Genomic DNA, 23,157 nt, shown 5'->3' with positions numbered 1-23,157 from the left:
CCTCTTCCCTCAGAACCCTTTCCCCTTAGGAACCTCTCCCCTTAAGTATCTCTACCCTCAGTACCTTCTCCCTCAGGATCCTCTCCCCTGACAACCTTCTTCCCTGAAAACCTTCCCCCCTCAGGACTCTCTTCCCTCAGGGTATTTTCTCCTGAGGACCCTCTGCCCCAGGACCCCCTCCCCTCAGGACCCTCTCCCCTCAGGACCCTCTCCCCTCAGAACCCTCTTCCCTCAGAACCCTCTTCCTTCAGGACCCTCTTCTCTGAGTGTACTCTCCCTTCAGGACCCTCCCACCTCAGGTCTCTCTCCCCTTAAGGACCTTCTCTCCTCAGGACCTATCATCTACCCTCAGAACCCTCTTCCCTCAGGACTCTCTTCCCTCAGGACCCTCTTTCTAAGGAACCTCTTCCATGAGGACCATTTCCCCTCAGGACCCTCCCGCCTCAGGTCCATCTCCCCTAAGGACCCTCTCCCCTCAGGACCTACCCTCTCCCCTCAGGACCTTCCCCCTTAGGACCCTCTCCCCTCAGAATGCTCTTCTCTCAGGATCGCCTTCCTCAGGACATTCTTCCCTCAGGACTCTCTCCCCTCAGGACCCTCTTCCTTCAGGAACCCCTTCCCTCAAGACCCTTTTCCTTCAGTATCCTCTCCCCTCAGGACCTTCACCCCCCAGGACCCTCTCCCCTCACACCCCTCTTCTCTCAGGACCCTCTTCCCGCAAGACCCTGTTCCCTGAGTATCCTCCCCCATCAGGACCCTCTTCCCTCAAGACCCTGTTCCCTGAGGACCCTCTCCATCAGGACCCTCTTCCCTGAGGACCCTCTTCCCTCAGGAAAGGGAGGGAAACCTTTCCTGAGAAACCTGTTCCCTGAGGATCTTTTCCCCTCAGGACCCTCCCAACTCTGGTCCCTCTCCCCTAAGGAACCTCTCCCCTCAGGACCATTTCACCTCAGGACCCTCTCCCTTCACACTTCTCTTCCCTCAGGACCCCCTTCCCTCAGGACTCTCTGCCCCAAAGAACCTCACCCCCAGTACCTTCCCCCTCAGGATCCTCTCCCCTCAGGACCCTCTTCCCTCAGGACCCTCTTCCTGAAAACCCTCCCCGCTCAGGATCCTCTCCCCTCAGGATCCTCTTCCCTGAGGACCCTCTTCCTTCAGGACCCTCTTTCCTGAGGAGCCTCTTCCCTGAGGAGTCTTTCCCCTCAGGACCCTCCCACCTCCGGTCCCTCTCCCCTAAGGACCCTCTCCCATTAGGACCCTCTCCTCTCCAGACCCTCTACCCTCAAGACCTACCCTCTCCCCTCAGAACCCTCTCCCCTCAGGACCACCTTCCCTCAGGACCCTCTCCCCTCAAAACCCTCTTCCCTCAGAACCCTTTCCCTAAGGACCGTGTTCCCTCAGGACTCTCTTCCCTCAGAAACCCCTTCCCTCAGGACCCTCTCCCTTCACACCCCTCTTCCTTCAGGACCCTCTTCCCTCAGGACACCCTTCCCTGAGTACCCTATCCCCTCAGGACCCTCATTCCCTCAGGACCCTGTTTCCTGAGGACCCTCTCCCCTCAGGACCCTCTCCCCTCACAACCTATTCTCTCTGTCAGGACCCTGTTCCCTTAGGACTCTCTTCCCTCAGGAAAGGGAGGGAAACCTTCTTTCCTGAGAAACCTGTTCCCTGAGGATCTTTTCCCCTCCCAACCCTGGTCCCTCTCCCCTAAGGACCCTCTCCCCATAGGACCATTTCACCTCAGGACCCTCTACCCTTCACACTTCTCCCTCAGGACCTCCTTCCCTCAGGACTCTTTGCCCCAAAGAACCTCACCCCCCAGCACCTTCCCCTTCAAGACCCTCTCCCCTCAGTAAGTTCTTCTCTCAGGACCCTCTTCCCTGAAAACTCTTCCCCCTCAAGATCCTCTCCCCTCAGGACCCTCTTCCATGAGGACCCTCTTCCTTCAGGACCCACTTTCCTGAGGAACCTCTTCCCTGAAGTCTTTCCCCTTAGGACCCTCCCACCTCAGGTCCCTCTCCCCTAAGGACCCTCTCCCCTTAGGACCCTCTCCTTTCTGGACCCTCTCCCCTCAGGACCGCCTTCCCTTAGGACCCTCTCCCCTCAAAACCCTCTTCTCTCAGGACCCTTTCCAAGGACCCTCTTCCCTCAGGACCTTCTCCTCTTTGGACCCTCTCCCCCTACAACCCCCTCTCTCCCCTGTAGAATCTCTCCCCTCAGGACCTTCACCCTCAGGACTCTCTCTCCTCAAGACCCATTACCCTAAGGAACCTCTTCTCTCAGAACCCTCTTCCTTCAGTATCCCCTCCCCAAAGGACTCCCTTCCCTCAGGACTCTTCCCTCAAGACCCTCTCCTCTCATGACCCTCTCCCCTCCGGATCCTCTCCCCTCATGACCCACTTTCTCCCCTGAGGGTTCTCTCCCTCAAGACCCTCTTCCTTCAGTATCCTCTCCCTCAGGACCTTCTCCATCAGAACTCTCTCCCCTCAAGACCACCTTCCCTCAGGACCCTCTCCCCTCAGGACCTTCTTCCCTCAGGACGCCCTTCCCTCAGGACCTTCTCTTCTCTGGACCCTCTCCCCCCACGACCCCCTCTCTCCCCTGTAGAACCTCTCCCCTCAGGACCTTCACCCTCAGGACCCTCTCTCCTCAAGACCCATTCCCCTCAGGAACCTCTTCTCTCAGAACCCTCTTCCATCAGGATCCCATCCCCAAAGGACTCCCTTCCCTCAGGACTCTTCCCTCAGGACCCTCTCCCCTCTTGACCCACTTTCTCCCCTGAGGATTCTCTCCCTCAGGACCCTCTTCCTTCAGTATCCTCTCCCCTCAGGACATTCTCCATCAGAACCCTCTCCCCTTAGAACTCTCTCCCCTCAAGACTGCCTTCCCTCAGGACCCTCTCCCCTCAGGACCCTCTTCCCTCAGGACCCCCTTTCCTCAGGTCCCTCTCCCTTCAGAACCCTCTTCCCTCAGGACCCTTTTTCTTGAGGAACCTCTTCCCTGAGGACTCTTTCCATTCAGGACCCTCCCACCTCAGGTCCCTCTCCCCAAAGGACCCTCTCCCAAAAGGACCCTCTTCCCTCAAGACCCTCCCTTCTTCCCTCAGGAACCTCTTCCCATAGAACCCTCTTCCCTCAGGACTCTCATCCCTCAGGATCCTCTCCCCTCAAAACCCTCTTCCCTCATAAACCTTTCCCTAAGGACCCACTTCTCTCAGGATCCTCTCACCTGAAGAACCTCTTCCCTCAGGACCTTTGCCCTCAGGACCCACTTCCCTCAAGACCCTCTCCCCTCAGGAACTTCTTCCCTGAAAACCCTCCCCCCTCAGGACCCCCCTCTTCCTACAATATCCTCTCCCCTCAGGACCTTCCCTTTCAGGACCCTCTCCCCTCACAGCCCTCTTCCCGCAGGACCGCCTTCCATCAAGACCCTTTTTTCTCAGGACGCTCTTCCCTCATAACCCTCTTCCCTCAAGACTGCCTTCTCTCAGACCCCTCTCCCCTCAGGAACCCCTCCCCTCAGGACCATCTCCCCTCAGAACCCTTTCCCTCAGGACCCTCTTCCCTCAGGACCTTCTTCCCTCATAACCCTCTTCCCTCAGGACCCTCTTCCCTGAAAACCCTCCCCCCTCAGGATCCTCTCCCCTCAGGACCCTCTTCCATGAGGACCCTCTTCCTTCAGGACCCACTTTCCTGAGGAACCTCTTCCCTGAAGAGTCTTTCCCCTCAGGACCCTCCCACCTCAGGACCCTCTCCCCTAAGGACCCTCTCCCCTCTGGACCTTCTCCCCTCAGGACCTACCCTCTCCCTCTCCCTTCAGGACCACCTTCCCTTAGGACCCTCTCCCCTCAGAATCCTCTTCTCTCAGGACCCTCTTTCCTCAGGACCTGCTCCCCTCAAAACCATCTTCCCTCAGAACCCTTTCCCTAAGGACACTCTTCCCTCAGGACCCTCTTCCCTGAGAACCCTCTCCCCTCAGAACCCTCTTCCCTCAGAACCATCTCCCTTCAGAACTCTCTTCCCTCAGGACCCTCTTCCCTCCAGACCCTCTTCCCTCAAAACTCTCTTCCCTCAGAACCCTCTTCCCTCAGGACCTTCTTCCCTCATAATCCTCTTCCCTCAGGACCCTCTCCCCTCGGGATCCCCTCCCCTCAGGACCCTGTTCCCTGAGGACCCTCTTCCTTCAGGACCCTCTTTCCTGAGGAACCTCTTCCCTGAGGAGTCTTTCCCCTCAGGACCCTCCCACCTCAGGTCCCTCTCCCCTAAGGACCCTCTCCCCTTAGGATTCTCTCCTCTCTGAACCCTCTCCTCTCAGGACCTACCCCCTCCCCTCAGATCCCTCACCCCTCAGGACCACCTTCCCTCAGGACCTTCTCCCCTCAGAGCCCTCTTCTCTCAGAACACTGTTCCCTCAAGACCTGCTCGCCTCAATACCCTCTTCCTTCAGAACCCTTTCCCTAAGGACCCTCTTCCCTCAGGACCCTCTCCCCTCAGAACCCTCTTCCTTCAGGACCCTCTTCCCTCAGGACCTTCTCTTCTCTGGACCCTCTCCCCCCAACAACCCCCTCTGTCCATGGTAGAACCTCTCCCCTCAAGACCTTCACCCTCGGGACCCTCTCTCCTCAAGACTCACTTCCCTCAGGAACCTCTTCTCTCAGAACCCTCTTTTGTCAGGACCCACTCCCCTCAAAACCCTCTTCCCTCAGAACCCTTTCCCTCATGACCCTCTCCCCTCTGGACCCTCTCCCCTCATAACCCACTTTCTCCCCTGAGAATTCTCTCCCTCAGGACCCTCTCCCTTCAGTATCCTCTCCCCTCAAGACCTTCCCCATCAGGACCTTCTCCACTTAGAACTCTCTCTCCTCAAGACCACCGTCCCTCAGGACCCTCTCCCCTCAGAACCCTCTTCCTTCAGGACCCCCTTCCCTCAGGTCCCTCTTCCCTCAGGGCCCTCTGCCCTCAAAACTCTCTTCCCTAAGAACTTTTTTTCTAGGACCTCTTACCTCAGAATCCTCTCCCCTCAGGACCCTCTGCCCCAAAGAACCTCACCCCAATACCTTCCCCCTCAAGACCCTCTATCCTCAGGAAGCTCTTCTCTCAGGACCTTTTTCCCTGAAAACCCTCCCCCCGCAGAATCATCTTCCCTCAGGACCTTCTACCCTGAGGACCTTCTTCCCTCAGGACCCTCTTTCCTGAGGAACCTCTTCCCTGGGGAGCCTTTCCCCTCAAGACCCTCCCACTTCAGGTTTCTCTCCCCTAAGGATCCTCTCCTCTCAGGACCCTCTCTGCCCAGGACCGCCTTCCCTCAGGACTATCTTCCCTGAGAAACCTCTCCCCTCAGGACCCTCTCCCCTCAGGACCCTCTTCCCTCAGAACCCTTTCCCTAAGGACCCTCTTCCCTGAGGACCCTCTTCTCTGAAAACCCTCCCCGCTCAGGACCCTCTTTTCTAAGGACCTTCTTCCCTGAGGACCCTCTCAGGACCATATCCCCTCAGTACCCTCCTCTCTTGTGACCCTCTCCCCTCGTGGCCCTCTTCCCTAAGGACACGCTCTATGCAGAACTCTTTCCCCTCACGACCTACCCTATTCCCTCAGGACCCTCTTCCCTGAAAACCCTCTTCCCTCAGGACTCTCTTCCCTGAGGAACTTCATCCCTGAGCACCCTCTCCTCTCAGGACCCTCCCACCTCAGGCCCCTGTTCCCTAAGGATCCTCTCTCAGGACCCTCTCGCCTCTGGACCCTCTCACCTCATGACCCACTTTCTCCCCTGATGATTCTCTCCCTCAGGACTCTTCCTTCAGTATCCTCTCTCCTCAGGACCTTCCCCATCAGGACCCTCTCCACTTAGAACCCTCTCCCCTCAAGACCGCCTTCCCTCAGGTCCCTCTTCCTCAGGACCCTCTCCCCTCAAAACTCTCTTCCCTCAGAACTTTTCTTCTAAGGACCCTCTTACCTCAGAACCCTCGCTTCTGAGGACCCCCTGCCCGGAAGAACCTCACCCCCCAGGACCTTCCCCCTCAAGACCCTCTCCCCTCAGGAAGCTCTTCTCTCACTAACCTATTCCCTGAAAATCCTTCCCCCTCAGGACCCTCTTTCCTGAGGAGCGTTTCCCCTCAAGACCCTCCCACCTCAGGTCCCTCTCCCCTAAGGACCCTCTCTTCTCAGGACCGCCTTCCCTCAGGACTATCTTCCCTGAGGAACCTCTCCCCTCAGGACTCTCTCCCCTCTGAAAACCCTCTTCCCTCAGGACCCTCTTCCCTGAGGAACTTTGTCCCTGAGGACGCTCTCCCCTCAGGACCCTCCCACCTCAGGTCCCTCTTCCCTGAGGACCCTCTCTCCGCAGGACCCTCTCCCCTCATGACCCTCTCCCCTCCGGACCCTCTTTCTACCCTGAGAATTCTCTCCCTCAGGACTCTTTTCCTTCAGTCTCCTCTCTCCTCAGGACCTTCCCCATGAGGACTCTCTCCCCTTAGAACCCTCTCCCCTCAAGACTGCCTTCCCTCAGATCCTCTCCCCTCAGGACTGTCTTCCCTCAGGACCCCTTTCCCTCAGGTCCCTCTGCCCTCAGGACCCTCTGCCCTCAAAACTCTCTTCCCTCAGAACTTTTGTCTAAGGACCCTCTTACCTCAGAACCCTCTCCCCTCAGGACCCTCTGCCCGGAAGAACCTCACCCCCAGGACCTTCCCCCTCAAGACCCTCTCCCCTCAGGAAGTTCTTCTCTCAGGACCCTCTTCCCTGAAAACCCTTCCCCCTCAGGACCCTCTTCCCTCAGGACCTCTTTCCTGAGGAAACTGTTCCCTGAGGAGACTTTCCCCTCAAGACCCTCCAACTTCAGGTTTCTCTCCCCTAAGGACCCTCTCCTTTCAGGACCCTCTCTCCTCAGAACTGCCTTCCCTCAGGACTATGTTCTCTGAGGACCCTCTCCCCTCGGGACCCTCTCCCCTCAGGGAGAGGTATAGTCCTCAGGGAAGAAGGTCCTTAGAAAAGAGGGTCCTGAGGGGGGAGGGTTTTCAGAGAAGAGGGTCCTCAGGGGGAGGGTCCTGAGGGGAGAGGACCTCTTCCCTGAGGACACTCTCTATGCAGGATCCTTTCCCCTCACCACCTACCCTATTTCCTCAGGACCCTCTTCCCTGAAAACCTCTTCCCTAAGGACGCTCTTCTCTGAGGGACCTTGTCCCTGAGGACCCTCTCCCCTCAGGACCCTCCCACCTCAGGTCCCTGTCCCCTAAGGATCCTCTCTCCTCAGGACCCTCTTCCCTCAGAACTCCTTTCCCTCAGGACCCTCTCCCCTCAGGACCCTCTCCCCGCAGTACCCTCTTCCCTCAGGACTCCCTTCTCTCAGGACTCTCTTTCCTCAGGACCCACCCTCTCCCCTGAGGACCCTCTCCCCTCAGGACCGACCCTCTCCCCTCAGGACCTACCCTCTTCCCTCAGGACCTCTTCCCTGAGGATCTTCTCCCCTCAGGACCATCCCACCTCAGGACCATCTCTCCTCAGGACCCTCCCCCTCAGGGCCCTCTTCCCTTAGGACCCTCTTCCCTCAGGACACTCTCCCCTCCAGACCCTCTCCCCTCATGACCCACTCTCTCCTCTGTAGAACCTCTCCCCTCAGGACCTTTATCCTCAGGACCCTCTCTCTTCAAGACCCTCTCTCCTCAGGAACCTCTTCTCTGAGAACCCTCTTCCCTGAGGGCCCTGTTCCCTAAAAACCCTCCCCTCTCAGGACCCTCTGCCCTCAGGATCTTCATCCCTGAGGACCCTCTCCTCTCCGGACCCTCTCCATTCACGACTGCATTTTCTCAGGACCCCCTTCCCCTAGGTCTCTCTCCCCTCAGGACCCTCTCCCTTCAAAACTCTCTTCCCTCAGGACGTTTTTTCTAAGGACCTTCTTACCTCAGAACCCTCTCCCCTCAGGACCCTCTGCCCAGAAGAACCTCAGCCCCCAGGACCTTCCCCCTCAAGACGCTCTCCCCTCAGGAAGCTCTTCTCTCACCAACCTATTCCCTGAAAACCCTTCCCCCTCAGGACCCTCTTCCCTCAGGACCCTCTTTCCTGAGGAACGTCTTCCCTGAGGAGCCTTTCCCCTCAAGACCCTCCCACCTCAGGTCCCTCTCCCCTAAGGACCCTCTCTCCTCAGGACCACCTTCCCTCAGGACTATCTTCCCTGAGGAACCTCTCCCCTCAGGACCCTCTCCCTCTGAAAGCCCTCTTCCCTCAACACCCTCTTCCCTGAGGAACGTTGTCCCTGAGGACCCTCTCCTCTCATGACCCTCCCACCTCCGGACCCTATCCCCTCATGACCCACTTTCTACCCTGAGAATTCTCTCCCTCAGGACTCTCTTCCTTCGGTATCCTCTCTCCTCAGGACTTTCCCCATCAGGACTCTCTCCCCTTAGAACCCTCTCCCCTCAAGACCGCCTTCCCTCAGGACCCTCTCCCCTCAGGACCGTCTTCCCTCAGGACCCCCTTCCCTCAGGTCCCTCTGCCCTCAGGACCCTCTGCCCTCAAAACTCTCTTCCCTCAGAACTTTTGTCTAAGGACCCTCTTACCTCAAAACCCTCTCCCCTCAGGACCCTCTGCCTGGAAGAACCTCACCCCCTAGGATCTTCCCCCTCAAGATCCTCTCCCCTCAGGAAGCTCTTCTCTCAGGACCCTCTTCCCTGAAAACCCTCCCCCCTCAGAATCCTCTTCCCTCAGGACCCTCTTTCCTAAGGAAACTCTTCCCTGAGAAGACTTTCCCCTCAAGACTCTCCCACTTCAGGTTTCTCTCCCCTAAGGACCTTCTCCTCTCAGGACCCTCTCTCCTCAGGACTATCTTCCCTGAGGAACCTCTCCCCTCAGGACCCTCTTCCCACAGAACCCTTTCCCTAAGGACCCTCTTCCCTGAGGACCCTCTTCTCTGAAAACCCTCCCCCTTCAGGACCCACTTTTCTAAGGACCTTCTTCCTTGAGGACCCTCTCTCCTCAGGACCATATCCCCTCAGTACCCTCCTCTCTCATGACCCTCTCCCCTCGCGACCCTCTTCCCTGAGGACATTCTCTATGCAGGATCCTTTCCCCTCACCACCTACCCTATTCCCTCAGAACCCTCTTCCCTGAAAACCCTCTTCCCTCAGGACCCTCTTCCCTGAGGGACCTCATCCCTGAGGACCCTCTTCCCTGAGGGACCTCATCCCTGAGGACCCTCTTCCCTGAGGGACCTCGTCCCTGAGGACCCTCTCCACTCAGAACCCTCCCACCTCAGGTCCCTCTCCCCTAAGGATCTTCTCTCCTCAGGACCCTCTTCCCTCAGGACTCCTGTCCCTCAGGACCCTCTCCCCGCAAGACCCTCTTCCCTCAGGACCCCCTTCTCTCAGGACCCTCTTTCCTCAGGACCTAAGGTCTTCCCTGAGGACCTTCTCCCCTCAGGACCATCCCACCTCAGGACCATCTCTCCTCAGGACCCTCTTCCCTTAGGACTCTCTTGCCTTAGGACCCTCTCCCCTCCGGACCCTCTCCCCTCACGACCCACTCTCTCCTCTGTAGAACCTCTCCCCTCAGGAACTTCGCCCTCAGGACCCTGTCTCTTCAAGACCCTCTCCCCTCAGGAACCTCTTCTCTCAGAATCCTCTTCCCTGAGAATCCTGTTCCCTAAAAACCCTCCCCCCTCAGGATCCTCTTCCCTCAGGACCTTCTTCCCTGAGGACTCTCTCCCCTCAGGACCCTCTCCCTTCATGACTGCCTTTCCTTAGGACCCTCTTCCCTCAGAACCCTCTACCCTAAGGACCCTCTCCCCTCAGAACCCTCTCCCCTCAGGACAGCCTTCCCACAGGATTATCTTCCCTGAGGAACCTCTCCCCTCAGAACCCTCTCCCCTCAGGACCCTCTTCCCTGAGGACCCTCTCCCCTCAGAACCATCTTCTCTCAGGACCTTCTTCCCTCAGGACCCTCTCTCCTCTGGACCCTCTCCCCTCACGACCCACTCTCTTCCCTGTAGAACCTCCCACCTTAGGACCTTCACCCTCAGGACCCTCTGTCTTCAAGACTCTCTCCCCTCAGGAACCTCTTCTCTCAGAACCCTCTTCCCTGAGGACCCTGTTCCCTAAAAAGCTTCCTCTCTCAAGACCCTCTTCCCTCAAGACCTTCCTCCAGGAGGATCCTCTCGCCTCAGGACTGTCTATCCTAAGGACCCTTTTCCCTCAGAACCCTCTCCTCTCCCCTCAGGACCACCTTCCCTCAGAACCCTCTTCTCTGAGGAGCCGGTACCCTTAGGACCCTCTCCCCTCCGGACCCTCTCTTCATAGGACCATCCCACCTCTGGACCATCTCTCCTCAGGACCCTGTCCCCTTAGGACCCTCTCCCCTTAGGACTGTCTTCCCTCAGGACTCTCTATCCTCAGGACATTCTCCCCTCCAGACACTCTCCCTCATGACCTACTCGCTCCCCTGAGGACCGTCTCCCTCAAGACCCTCTTCCCACATAACCTTCCTCCCCCAGGACTGCCTTCTTTCAGATCCCTCTTCTTTCAGGACCCCCTCCCCAAAGGATCCCCTTCCCTCAGGACCCTCTTCCTTCAGGACCCTCTTCCCTCTGGATCCTCCTCCCTCAGGACCCTTTTCCCTCTGGATCCTCTTCCTTCAGGACCCTCTCCCCTCAAAACTCCCCTCAGGACCCCCCTCAGGATCCTCTCCCCTCAAGACCCCCTTCCCTCAGGACCCTCTCCCCTCAAAACTCTCTTCCCTCAGAACCCTTTCCCTAAGGACGCTCTTCCTCAGAACCCTCTCTCCTGAAGAACCTGTCCCCTCAGGACCTTCCCCCTTATGACTCTGTCCTCTCAAGACTCTCTCCTCTCAGGAACCTTTTCTCTCAGGACCCTTTTCCTTGAGGACCCTCTTCCCTGACGACCTTCTTCCCTGAAAACCCTCCTTCCCTCAGGACCCTATCCCCTCAAGACCTACCCTCTCCCTTCAACACCCTCTTCCCTCAGGACCCTCTTTCCTGAGGAATCTCTTCCCTGAGGACACTTTCCTTTCAGGATCCTCCCACCTCAGGACCATCTCCCCTAAGAACCCTCTCCCCGGCCGGGCGCGGTGGCTCAAGCCTGTAATCCCAGCACTTTGGGAGGCCGAGATGGGTGGATCACGAGGTCAGGAGATCGAGACCATCCTGGCGAACACGGTGAAACCCCGTCTCTACTAAAAAATACAAAAAACTAGCCGGGCGAAGTGGCGGGCGCCTGTGGTCCCGGCTACTCGGGAGGCTGAGGCAGGAGAATGGCGTAAACCCGGGAGGCGGAGCTTGCAGTGAGCTGAGATCCGGCCACTGCACTCCAGTCTGGGCGACAGAGCGAGACTCCGTCTTAAAAAAAAAAAAAAAAGAAATCATTTGTGCATATCGCATCGGAAAATCACGCAATGGGACTGAAATCTCTTTGCATTGGAATATCAAGCGATGGGACTGAAATCTCTTTAACACAAGCTAATAGTGGGTGTCTGTTAGCTGAGGACTCTCCCTCCGCCCATGGCATCCTGCAGTCATGCACCCAAAGGCATCCTGTCTCCTGACCAGGGACATGGGCACGGCAGCTGCTGAGATCTCGTCAGTGATTCTGATGGGTTGTAGACTGAGGTCATCCCAGTGTGAGCAGGGGACATACTCCTCATGGTCTGTGCCTGCAGAGCCTGTAATGCCTCCCAGGTGTGCACTAGATTGGCCCCTGAACCACAAATGTGCCTTTTCTGCCACAATAAATGCCTGTAACCCCAATGAATCTTTTTTAAATGACAACTTCACTGAGATATAGTTCATATACCATACAATTCACCCACTTAAAGTGCATAATTCAGTGGTTTTTAGTATATTCACAGGTATGTACAAACATTACCACAATCAATTTTAGAATACTTTCATCACCCCAAAAAGAAACCTCATCCCTTTTAGCTATCACACCCCTACCCTTTCACCACCCCCTTTCCAGCTCTAAGCAACCACTAATCTACTTTCTGTTTGTATGAATTTGCCTATTCTCAACATTTCATAAGCATGGAATCATGTACGTGGTATTTTGTGACTGACTTCTTTCACTAAGCATAATGTTTTCAAGGTTCTCAGTACTCCTGGTTACAGTTAGGGTTTTTTGTTTTGTTTTGCTTTTATGGCTGAATACTATTCCAGTGTACGGCTCTACTACACTTTGTTTACTCATTCATTAGTTGGTGGACATTTGGGTTATTTCCTCCTTTTGGTTATTATGAATAATGCCGCTATGAACATTCATGTACAGATTTTGTGCAGCCATGTTTTCATTTCTCTTAGATATATGTAGGAGTAGAATTACTGGGTCATATGGTAACTCTATGTTCAACGTTTAAGGAACTGCCAGATTGTTTTTCGAAGCCGCTGCACCATTTCACATTCCCCCCAGAAACGTATGAGGGTCCCAATTTCTCCAAATTCTTGCTAATACGTGTTATCTGATTTTTTAAAATTATAACCATCCTAGTGGGTGTGAAGTGATATTACAATGCAGTTTTGATTTGTATTTCCCTGATGACTAATGATGTTGAGCTTCTTTAGGTGTGCTTATTGGCCATTTGTATATCTTTGAGAAATATCCATTTAGATCCACTTCCCATTTTTATTTTTTAATTTCTTTTTTCATTTTTCTTTTTCTTTTTTTTTTTTTTTTTTTTTTTTTTGAGACGGAGTCTCGCTCTGTCGCACAGGCTGGAGAGTGCAGTGGCGCGATCTCAGCTCACTTCAAGCTCAGGCTCCTGGGTTCACACCATTCTCCTGCCTTAACCTCCCAAATAGCTGAGACTACAGGCACCCACCACCACAGTTGGCTAATTTTTTTTTTTTTTTTTTTTAGTAGAGACAGGGTTTCACTATGTTAGCCAGGGTGGTCTCGATCTCCTGACCCCATGATCTGTCTGCCTCGGCCTCCCAAGGCACTGGGATTACAGGTGTAAGCCACCGCGCCCAGCCTATTTTTTAATTTCTATATAAAAATAGAGACAAGGTCTCATGTTGCCCAGGTTTGTCTTAAACTCCTGGACTCAAGTGATCCTGCCACCTTGGCCTCCCAAAGTGCTGGGATTTTAGGCACGAGCCATCCTGTGCAGACCATTGCCCATTTTTTAATCGGGCTGTCTTCTTACTGTTGACTTGTAGGATGCTTTATATATACTGGATATAGTCCCTCCTCAAATATATCACTTGTAAATATTTTTGCCAATTGTTTAGGTTGTCTTTTCACCTTCTTACTAATGTCTTTTGAAACATAAAAGCTTCTGATTTTGATGAAGTCCAATTTATCTATTGTTTCTCTTGTTATTCGTGCTTTAGGTGTTATAGCTCAGAATCCACTGCCAAATCTGAGGTCATGCAGATTCACCCCAAGTTTTATTCTATTCTAATATAATTTATTCTATATTAGTCTATGGTTTTAGCTCTTACATTTAGGCCTTTACTCCATTCTGATTTAACTTTTGTATATGGTGTGAAGTAGCGGTCTGACATCATTCTTTTGTAACATGGATATCCAGTTATCCCAGTGCCATTTGTTAAAAAGATTATTTTCTCAGGCCAGGCACAGTAGGTCATGCCTATAATCCCAGAAATTTGGGAGGCCAAGACAGGCGGATCACTTGAGGTCAGGAGTTCGAGACCAGCCTGGCCAACATGGTGAAACCCCATCTCTACTAAAGTAATTAAATAATCATATAAACGCAGTGAATTAACCGGGCATGGTGGTGCACAACTACAATCCCAGCTACTCAGGAGGCTAAGGCAGGAGAATCACTTGAACCTGGGAGGCAGAGCTTGCAGTGAGCCAAGATGGTGCCACTGCACTCCAGCCTGGGTGACAGAGCCAGACTCCATTAAAAAAAAAAAAAAAAAAAAAAAAAAAAAGATTTTTTTTCAATTGAAACTGGACGCCTTAAACCTTATAGAAAAAATAACTCAAGATGGATTAAATACTTAAATGTAAAACCCAAAACTATAAAAACTCTAGAAGAAAATCTAGGCAATACCATTCAGGACATAGGCACAGGCAAAAGATTTTTTTTTTTTTTTTTTTTTTGAGACGGAGTCTCGCTCTGTCGCCCAGGCTGGAGTGCAGTGGCCGGATCTCAGCTCACTGCAAGCTCCGCCCCCCGGGTTTACGCCATTCTCCTGCCTCAGCCTCCCGAGTAGCTGGGACTACAGGCGCCCGCCACCTCGCCCGGCTAGTTTTTTGTATTTTTAGTAGAGACGGGGTTTCACCGTGTTAGCCAGGATGTTCTCGATCTCCTGACCTCGTGATCCGCCCGACTCGGCCTCCCAAAGTGCTGGGATTACAGGCTTGAGCCACCGCGCCCGGCCGCAAAAGATTTTATGACAGAAACTTCAAAAGCAATTGCAGCAAAAGCAAAAATTGACAAATGAGATCTAATTAAACTAAAGAGTTTCTGCACAGCAAAAGAAACTATCGTCAGAGCAGAGACAACCTATAGAATGGGAAAAAATTTTTGCAACCTATCCATCTGACAAAGGTCTAACATCCAGAGTCTACAAGGAACTTAAACAAATTTACAAGAAAAAAAAAAACATCAAAAAGTGGGCAAAGGACATGAACAGACACTTCTCAAAAGACGACATTTAAGCAGCCAATGAACATATGAAAAAAAGCTCATCATCATTGATTATTAGAGAAATGAAAATCAAAACCACAATGAGATACCATCTCATACCAGTCATAATGGCAATTTTTAAAAAGTCAAGAAACAACAGATGCTGACAAGGCTGTGGAGAAATAGGAACACTTACACCGTTGGCGGGAATGTAAACTAGTTCAACTATTGTGGAAGGGAATGTGACAATTCATCAAAGACCTAGAACCAGAAATACCATTTGGCCCAGCAATCCCATTACTGGGTATATACCCAAAGGAATATAAATCATTCTATTATGAAGAATGCATGCATGTGTATATTCATTGCAGCACTATTCACAATAGCAAAGACATGGAATCAACCCAAATGCCCACCAATGATAGACTGGATAAGGAAAATGTGGTACATACATACCTTGGAATACTATGCCATAAAAAGGGACAAGATCATGTCCTTTGCAGGGACATGGATGGAGCTGGAAGCCATTATCCTCAGCAAACTAACCCAGGGAGAGGAAAGCCAAACACTGCATGTTCTCACTCATAAATGGGAGCTGAACAATGAGAACGCGTGGACACGGGGAGGGGAGCATCACACACTGTGGCCTGTTGGAGGGGTTGGGGGAGGGAGAGCATCAGGAAAAATAGCTAATGTATGCTGGGCTTAATACTTAGGTGATGTGTTGATAGGTGCAGCAAACCACAGTGGCACACACGTACCTACGTAACAAACCTGCACATCCTGCACATGTACCCCGGAACTAAAAAAAATTTTTTTTAAATGATTTTCTCCCATTGAATTGTCTTTACACACTTGCCAAAAATCAGTTGGTACAGGGTCAGGCACAGTAGCTCATGCCTGTAATCTCAGCACTTTGGGAGGCCAAGGTGGGCAGATCACTTGAGGTCAGGAGTTCTGAGACCAGCCTGGGCAACATGTTGAAACCCCATCTCTAATAAAAATACAAAAATCTGACAAGTGTGGTGGTATGTGCCTGTAATCCCAGCTACTCGGGAGGCTGAGGCAGGAGAATCACTTGAACCTGGGAGGCAGAGGCTGCAGTGAGCAGAGATCGCACCACTGCACTCCAGCCTGGGTGACAGAGGGAGACTCCGTTTATTTCTGGACTCCCAGGCTATCTCATTGATCTATATGTCTGTCCTTACGCCAGTGCCACTAAGATTACTTAGCTTTGTAATGAGTTTTGAAATACAGGAATCCTCCAGCTTTTTATTTTTATTTTTATTTATTTATTTTTTTTGAGATGGAGTCTTGCACTGTTGCCTAAGCTGGAGTGCAGTGGCGCATCTTGGCTCACTGCAAGCTCCGCCTCCTGGGTTCACGCCATTCTCCTGCCTCAGCCTCCCAAGTAGCTGGGACTGCAGGCACCTGCCGCCACTCCTGGCTAATTTTTTGTATGTTTAGTAGAGACAGGGTTTCACCCTGTTAGCCAGGATGGTCTCAATCTCCTGACCTCGTGATCCACCTGTCTCAGCCTCCCAAAGTGCTGGGATTACAGGCGTGAGCCACCGTGCCTGGCCAACTTTTTCAATCTCAGTTTGGCCATTCTGGGTCCCTTATAACTCCATGTAAATTTTAGGATAAACTTGTCAATTTCTACAAAGTGGTCAGCTTGGATTCTGAGAGGGATGGCACTAAATCTGCATATCAATTCAGGAATTATTGCTCTCTTTACAATTGTCTTCTAATCTATGAAAATGGGTTGTTTTCCCATTTATTTATTCTTTAATGTCTTTCAACACTGTTTATAGTTTGCAGGGGGTAAGTTTTATATTTATTTTGTTAAGTTTATTCCTAATTTATTCTTTTTGATGCTTGTCAGTTATTTTTTCGATGTAATTATTAGATTGTTTATTGCAAGTGTATACAAATACAATTGATTTTTTTTTTTTTTGAGTCAGAGTCTTGCTCTGTCACCCAGGCTGGAGTACAGTGGTGCAATCACTGCTCACTGTAACCACACACTCCCAGACTCAAGTGATCCTCCCGCCTCAGCCTCCCGAGTCTCTGGGACCACAGGTGTGCTCGGCCAATGTTTGTATTTTTGGTAGAGACAGGTTTTCACCATGTTGGCCAGGCTGGCCTCAAACTCCTAACCTCAAGTGATCCACCCACCTCGGCCTCCTCCAGTGCTAGGATTACAGGTGTGAGCCACCACACCTGACCATGCTGTGTTTTCATTTTCACTCGTATCAAAGTATTTTCTAACTTATCTTATGATTTGAGCTATTGGTTATTTAAGAGTGTATTGGCCAGGCGCAGTGGCTCACACCTATAATCCCAGCACTTTGGGTGGCCTAGGCAGGCAGATCACCTGAGGTCGGGAGTTCAAGACCAGCCCAACCAACACAGAGAAACCCCGTCTCTACTAAAAATACAAAAAAGTTAGCCGGGTGTGGTGGTGCATGCCTGTAATCCCAGCTACTCAAGAGGCTGAGGCAGGAGAATCGCTTGAACCTGGGAGGTGGAGGTTGCAGTGAGCTGAGAGCACACCGTTGCACTCCAGCCTGGGCAACAAGAGCAAAACTTCGTCTCAAAAAAAATAAAAATAAAAATAAAGTGTGTTGTTTAATTTCCACAGTTGTGAATTTTACAGATTTCCATCTGTTATTGATTTCTAGTCTCATTCTTAAGGTCAGAGAAGATACTTTATATGATTTCAATATTTTAAAACATATTGAGACCTTTTTTTGTGATCCATCCTGGAGAATGTTTCATGTGCACTTGAGAAGAATGTATATTCTACTGTTGTTGGATGGAAATGTTTTGTATATGTCCATTGGGGCTAGTTGGTTTGTAGAAAGGTTTGAGTTCTCTATTTCCTTACTGATCTTCTGTCTAGTTCTATCCACTACCGAAAGTGGGGTCTCCAAATATTATTGTAGAACTGTCTATTTCTGACTTTGATTCTATCAATTTCTCCTTTATACATTTTGCAGATCCGTTATTAAGTGCATGAATGTTAATATTGTTACATTTTATTGTACTGAACCTTTTATTAATATGTAATGTTCTTCTTTGCCTTTTGTAACAAGTTTTGATTTAAAGTCTATTTTGTTTGATATCAACAAGAGCAATCAGCCTGGCCAACATGGTGAAACTCCATCTCTACTAAAAATACAAGAAAGTTAGCTGGGCATGGTGGCACACACCTGTAATCCCAGCTATTTGGGAGGCTGACACTGGAGAATCGCTTGAACTCAGGAGGCAGAGGTTGCAGTGAGCCAAGATAGTGCTGTTGCACTCCAGCCTGGGCAACAGGAGTGAGACTCCATCTCACAAAAAAAAAAAGAAAGAAAAGTTAAAATGTCAATGTTTTCTTCCCAAAATTGAATAGCTTCTTCATTAAGCATTCCCCTAGTTATTGTAAGATTTTTATTAGATTCTGGAGACCCCAAAAAAGTTTACTCTGATCATTTTTGCCAGCTTAACCATAGCTTTGGTGGAAGGCTGAAATTGTGGAGCTCTCTAATCCTCCATTTTCAGTTGCTACCTGTCTGACTAGTTTGAGTCCAAAGGGAAAGACAAACGCAGCACACACATCCTTACTCATGGGCAGTGAAAGCAGATGTGATGGGCCCTGTGGACTGGTGTGGGTGGCATGCACTGGCCTCAGTGACTTTGCATCTTCAGTGCCTCATCTGGGCTTTGGTTTTATGCTAACATTGGATTTTCTCAGTCCATGCTGAAATATGTTGGGTATCACCACCAGCAGAGGCACAGGGCCCTGGGAGAGGCGGCCACATCACTATTCAGCACTGGCAAGCAAATCCCATCTGAAAAGGAAGGAGAGGACAAGGAATCCTGATGGGGAGGTGGTCCTATGGGCACTCTGCTCTACCTGAAAGAGCTGAGGTTGCATTTGTGCTGGTGGGATGCAGCCAGGTCATTTGGATTTGAAAATCCCTTGTTTTTCAGGGCCTAACCTTTACTTCTATCAATCTGAGTTCTCCCCGTCCCTCCTCTGCAGTTGGCCTATTTACAGGGCTCTGCCCAGTTGACCACAAAGGCCCAGCATTGGCCAGGGAACGCAGGAGGTCTCCTGGGGAGGCGCACTTTGTAGAGTGAGTGCTGGAGGACAGGGAAGCCAAAGGTGCCACAAAGAGGACTGGGCATGCAGGGGCCTCCATGGCACAGCCTGGGAAGGAAGCACAGATCCCTCTCCATGTGAGGCTGGGCCACCCCGGAACCAGCCTTGCCCGTAAGGGCCTAGCTTTGTTTGCTAAGTGTGAGCAGGGCTGTGGCCCCTCCTGGTCTCAAGACAAAACCAGGCAGAAATGTACTTTTTTTTTTTTTTTTTTAGAAAACACTTTTTTTCATAAAGTGTGTTTTTTAAAATACACACTCATATTGTGAAGATTTTGGAAAGTACACGAAAATATAAAGAAAAAAATTAACTTGATATTCACATACACCCCTTAAAGGACATCACCAGACACATGGGGAGTATTTACCCACCTCTTTTTCAGAGTGGAGAATGCAACTCTCAGCTTTTATTTATTTATTTATTTATTTATTTATTTATTTATTTATTTATTTATTTTTACATGGAGCCTCGCTCTGTCACCACGCTAGAGTGCAATGCCACAATCTCAGCTCACTGCAACCTCCGCCTCCCGGGTTCACGCCATTCTCCTGCCTCAGCCTCCTGAGTAGCTGGGACTACAGGCACCCGCCACCACTCTCAGCTAATTTTTTGTATTTTTAGTAGAGGCGGGGTTTCACCATGTTAACCAGGATGGTCTCCATCTCCTGACCTCGTGATCCGCCCGCCTCGGCCTCCCAAAGTGCTGGGATTACAGGCGTGAGCCACCGCTCCCGGCCAGTTGTGCCAGGTTTTGCCATTAACAGACAAACAGGATGGGTCTTTCTGAGGCCTGGCATCTACCCCCTGCTCTCACAGGCTCTCCTCCCCAGGCCCGCCTGCCCTCCCCTTATCAACCCTGTCCACGTGCTTCTGTCTCTGATTTGTACTTGGCCTTCCCTGGAGTCCCTGTTCCTGGCCGGATGAGGCAGCATGCGAAGAAAGCGGGTAGCACTTACTGTATTTGGGTGAGGGGCAGAGGGTACCAATAGCATCCAGCTCACAGCAGCCACACCACCCTCTCAGTGTGCAGCAGCACATTAGATAGTAGACTGGCTTTGTAATTCCACCATCTGTGCCTGCGCCATTGTTCCTTCTGTCCTGGACCTTGACAAAGCGACCTCTCCAGCACCTCCTGGGAGTCCCGTGGCTTCTGCTTTATACATTTTGGTGTTAGACTTTCTGTGGATTGCTCCTTTGGCTACCTTCTGTGTGCTATGTGATGGTCTGCCTGGAATCCAACTTGGTCGAAAAACACTGGGTCATTTCCCTCTGGGGACGAGGCCATGGCCTGTCCAGTGCTGTGCTCCCTCTCAGCCCTGACCAGCCGGTCCCTCCACAGCGGTCATCTTCCCAGAGCAGGCGACAAGAGGAAGCATTTGTCCTGTCTTCTCGCCTGACCTGGCTGCTTCAAACATTGGGACCACTGGTGCTCCTTAGGCTGCCCTGGCCGTGCAGAGACAGTGGCCCCTGACTGCCTCTCCCCGGCCATCCTGGACATGTTGCCCCAAAGTGGTCCTTTCCCACATTGCCCAGACCCTGGGCTCTCCTAAGGAAATGGAGGCCAAGCAGGACAGACAGCCCCACTCTGAGCTCCATCCTCCACCTCAACACATGCAGCCCATCCCTCCATCTGCCCCACCCTGTGCTCCCTCTCCTTCAAGTCTGTCCTCTGCATGAACTGCTTGCCTTTGGCCCATAAGCTTTATTGTCTCCTGGGTCCTAAAACAAAACTTTCTAAAAAGTCAAAACAAGAAATCATAAAAGACCAGGCTGGGAGTGGTGACTGACAACTATAATCCCATCGCTTTAGGAAGCTGAGGCAGAAGGATTGCTTGAGGAGTTTGAGACCAGCTTGGGCCACAGAATTAGATTCCCATCTCTAAAAATAAAAATAAATACATAAGTAAAAGAGCAGTTGATTGGATTGTGCAATTTTGATTTATTTGTTTGGAAAACGGAACTTAGAAGTTTTTCGGTTTTTATGAGACAGGATCTCATGACATCACCCAGACTGAAGTGCAGTAGCACGATCACGGCTCACCACAGCCCTGACCTCCTGGGATCAGGTGATCCTCCCACCTCAGCCTCCCAAGTAGCTGGGACTACAGGCATATGCCACCATACCCGGCTAATTTTTGGATTTTTTGTAGAGACGGAGTTTCACCATGTTGCCCAGGCTGGTCTCAAACTCCTGAGCTCAAGCGATCCGCCCATCTTGGCCTCCCAAAGTGCTAGGATTACAGGCATGAACCACCACACCCGGCCCAGAACTTAGAATTCAAAAGGCAAATAAAGTGGCAGAACATCTCACCACACATCACAGAGGATTAGCGACAGAAGAGACAGGGGCAGTGCACCCAGAGACTTCCTGGGGAACATTAGCACTCTTTCGAGGAAGCCTCTAAAATGTCTATTTTCAGGAAAAAAAATCAATCATAAAGACTTACATAATAGGGTTTTTGTCATCAGGGAACACAGGAATCAATTTAAACACCCAACCATTGGGATAGGCTCAGTAAAAAAATAGCATGTCCGTAAGATGAGGCCTCTGCAGCTACAATAGTGTCATTCTCAAAGAATCACGATGCCGGAGCTGCCGCAGTGTGTGTCCCGTGAAAAGAGGCAAGGTACAAAAGGGCATGTGATCTATGCCACTACTACCTTTGCACACAACCTGTTAAGAATGAATTTTACGGCCGGGCGCGGTAACAAGCCTGTAATCCCAGCACTTTGGGAGGCTGAGACAGGCAGATCATGAGGTCAGGAGATCGAGACCATCCTGGCTAACACAGTGAAACCCTGTCTCTACTAAAAAATACAAAGAGAAAAAAAATTAGCCGGGCGAGGTGGCAGACGCCTGTAGTCCCAGTTACTCGGGAGGCTGAGGCAGGAGAATGGCGTAAACCCAGGAGGCAGAGCTTGCAGTGAGCCAAGATCACGCCACTGCACTCCAGCCTGGGCGACAGAGCGAGACTCCGTCTCAAAAAAAAAAAAAAAGAATGAATTTTACGGCTGGGCGCAGTGGCTCATGCCTATAATTCCAGCACTTTGGGAGGCCGAGGCAGGCAGATCACGAGGTCAAGAGATCGAGATCATCCTGGCCAACATGGTGAAACCCATCTCTACTAAAAACACAAAAATTAGCTCGGCGTGGTGGCATGCACCTGTAGCTACTCGGGAGGCTGGGGCAGGAGAATCGCTTGAACCCAGGAGGCGGAGGTTGCAGTGAGCCGAAACTATGCCACTGCACTCCAGCCTGGGCAACAGAGCCAGACTCCGTCTCAAAAAAAAAAAAACAAAAAACAAACAAAAAAAAAAAACATGAATTTTACTTTTTTAAAATGATTATATTGAGATGGGGGTCTCACTCTGCCGCCCAGGTTGGAGTTCAGTGGTGTGATCATGGTGCAATCATGGCTCACTGCAGCCTCAACCTCCTGGGCTAAAATGATCCTTCCACCTCAGCCTCCCAAGTAGCTGGGACTACAGGTTCATGCCACCACGCCTGGCTAATTTTTGTATTTTTTGTAGAGACAGGGTCTCTCCACGTTGAGCAGGCCGGTCTGGAACTCCTGGGCACAAGTGATTGAACTGTACATTTTTAAATGGTTAAAATAAAACTACTATTACGTGACACATGAAATCCAAAATGTAGTGTTCATCTATAAAGGTTTATTGCTATACATCCTCCCTCATTCACCTCTGGGTTGCCTGTGGCTGCCTTCTCAAGGCAACGGCAGGCTTTAGCGGTTGCAACGGGGACCATACAGCTGGGAAAGGTGGAAGTATTTACCTCTGGACCTCCACAGAGAATGCTTGCCAACTCCTGATCTATATACACACGGTGGAGAAGGTCTCCAAGGCAACACGCGGCTCCTCAATAGAGACTAACCGTGGGATGATGGAACTATCTGTGGTTTTTCATCTTTTTTTCTGTATTTCCATTCTTTCTCTATAATAAGCATGTACTGCTTTTATAACAACAAAAGTGGAAGTTTTCAATGAAATTGCATACTCACAAAAACCTTCTCTGCACTCCCACCACTCCTGCCAGCAGCTGCACCCCCAGGGGATCGGGGGCTTCTCCCCAAAACTGTGGCCAGTAAAAGGAGCACTCCTCCAGGACCAAGGAGGGCAGGCTCCGGGGGCAGGAAGAGCGCATAAAGCAATGTCTAGGACCGGGGTGTGTGACCAGCTCTGACCTGCATCCCTGTTCAGGCCACAGCAAGCTCCACAGGGCAGGGACCATGCATGGGTGCTGGGCCACGTGAGGCTCTGCCCATTGCAGCACTGACCCCCTGAGGAGCCCCCACCTGGTGGGGCTTATTCCCCATCACAAAGATAGTGGTCAGGAGGCCTGGGCCCTCTTCTCTCCACCAAAAAACAGAGGGGCCAACTTGGTGACCTGAGAGT

General features: G+C 51.4%; 1 protein-coding gene across 4 annotated transcripts in view; it reads left to right on the top strand.

Moving 5' to 3' along the window:
- Positions 1 to 23,157, top strand: part of LOC105488474 (spermatogenesis and centriole associated 1) — a 38,667-nt gene that overhangs the window by 8,796 nt on the left and 6,714 nt on the right. The gene's annotated exons all lie outside the window — the stretch shown is intronic.

Source organism: Macaca nemestrina, chromosome 8 (genome assembly GCF_043159975.1).
Source record: "Macaca nemestrina isolate mMacNem1 chromosome 8, mMacNem.hap1, whole genome shotgun sequence".
Taxonomy (NCBI): domain Eukaryota; kingdom Metazoa; phylum Chordata; class Mammalia; order Primates; family Cercopithecidae; genus Macaca; species Macaca nemestrina.
This window is presented reverse-complemented; position numbering and strand designations above follow the sequence as displayed.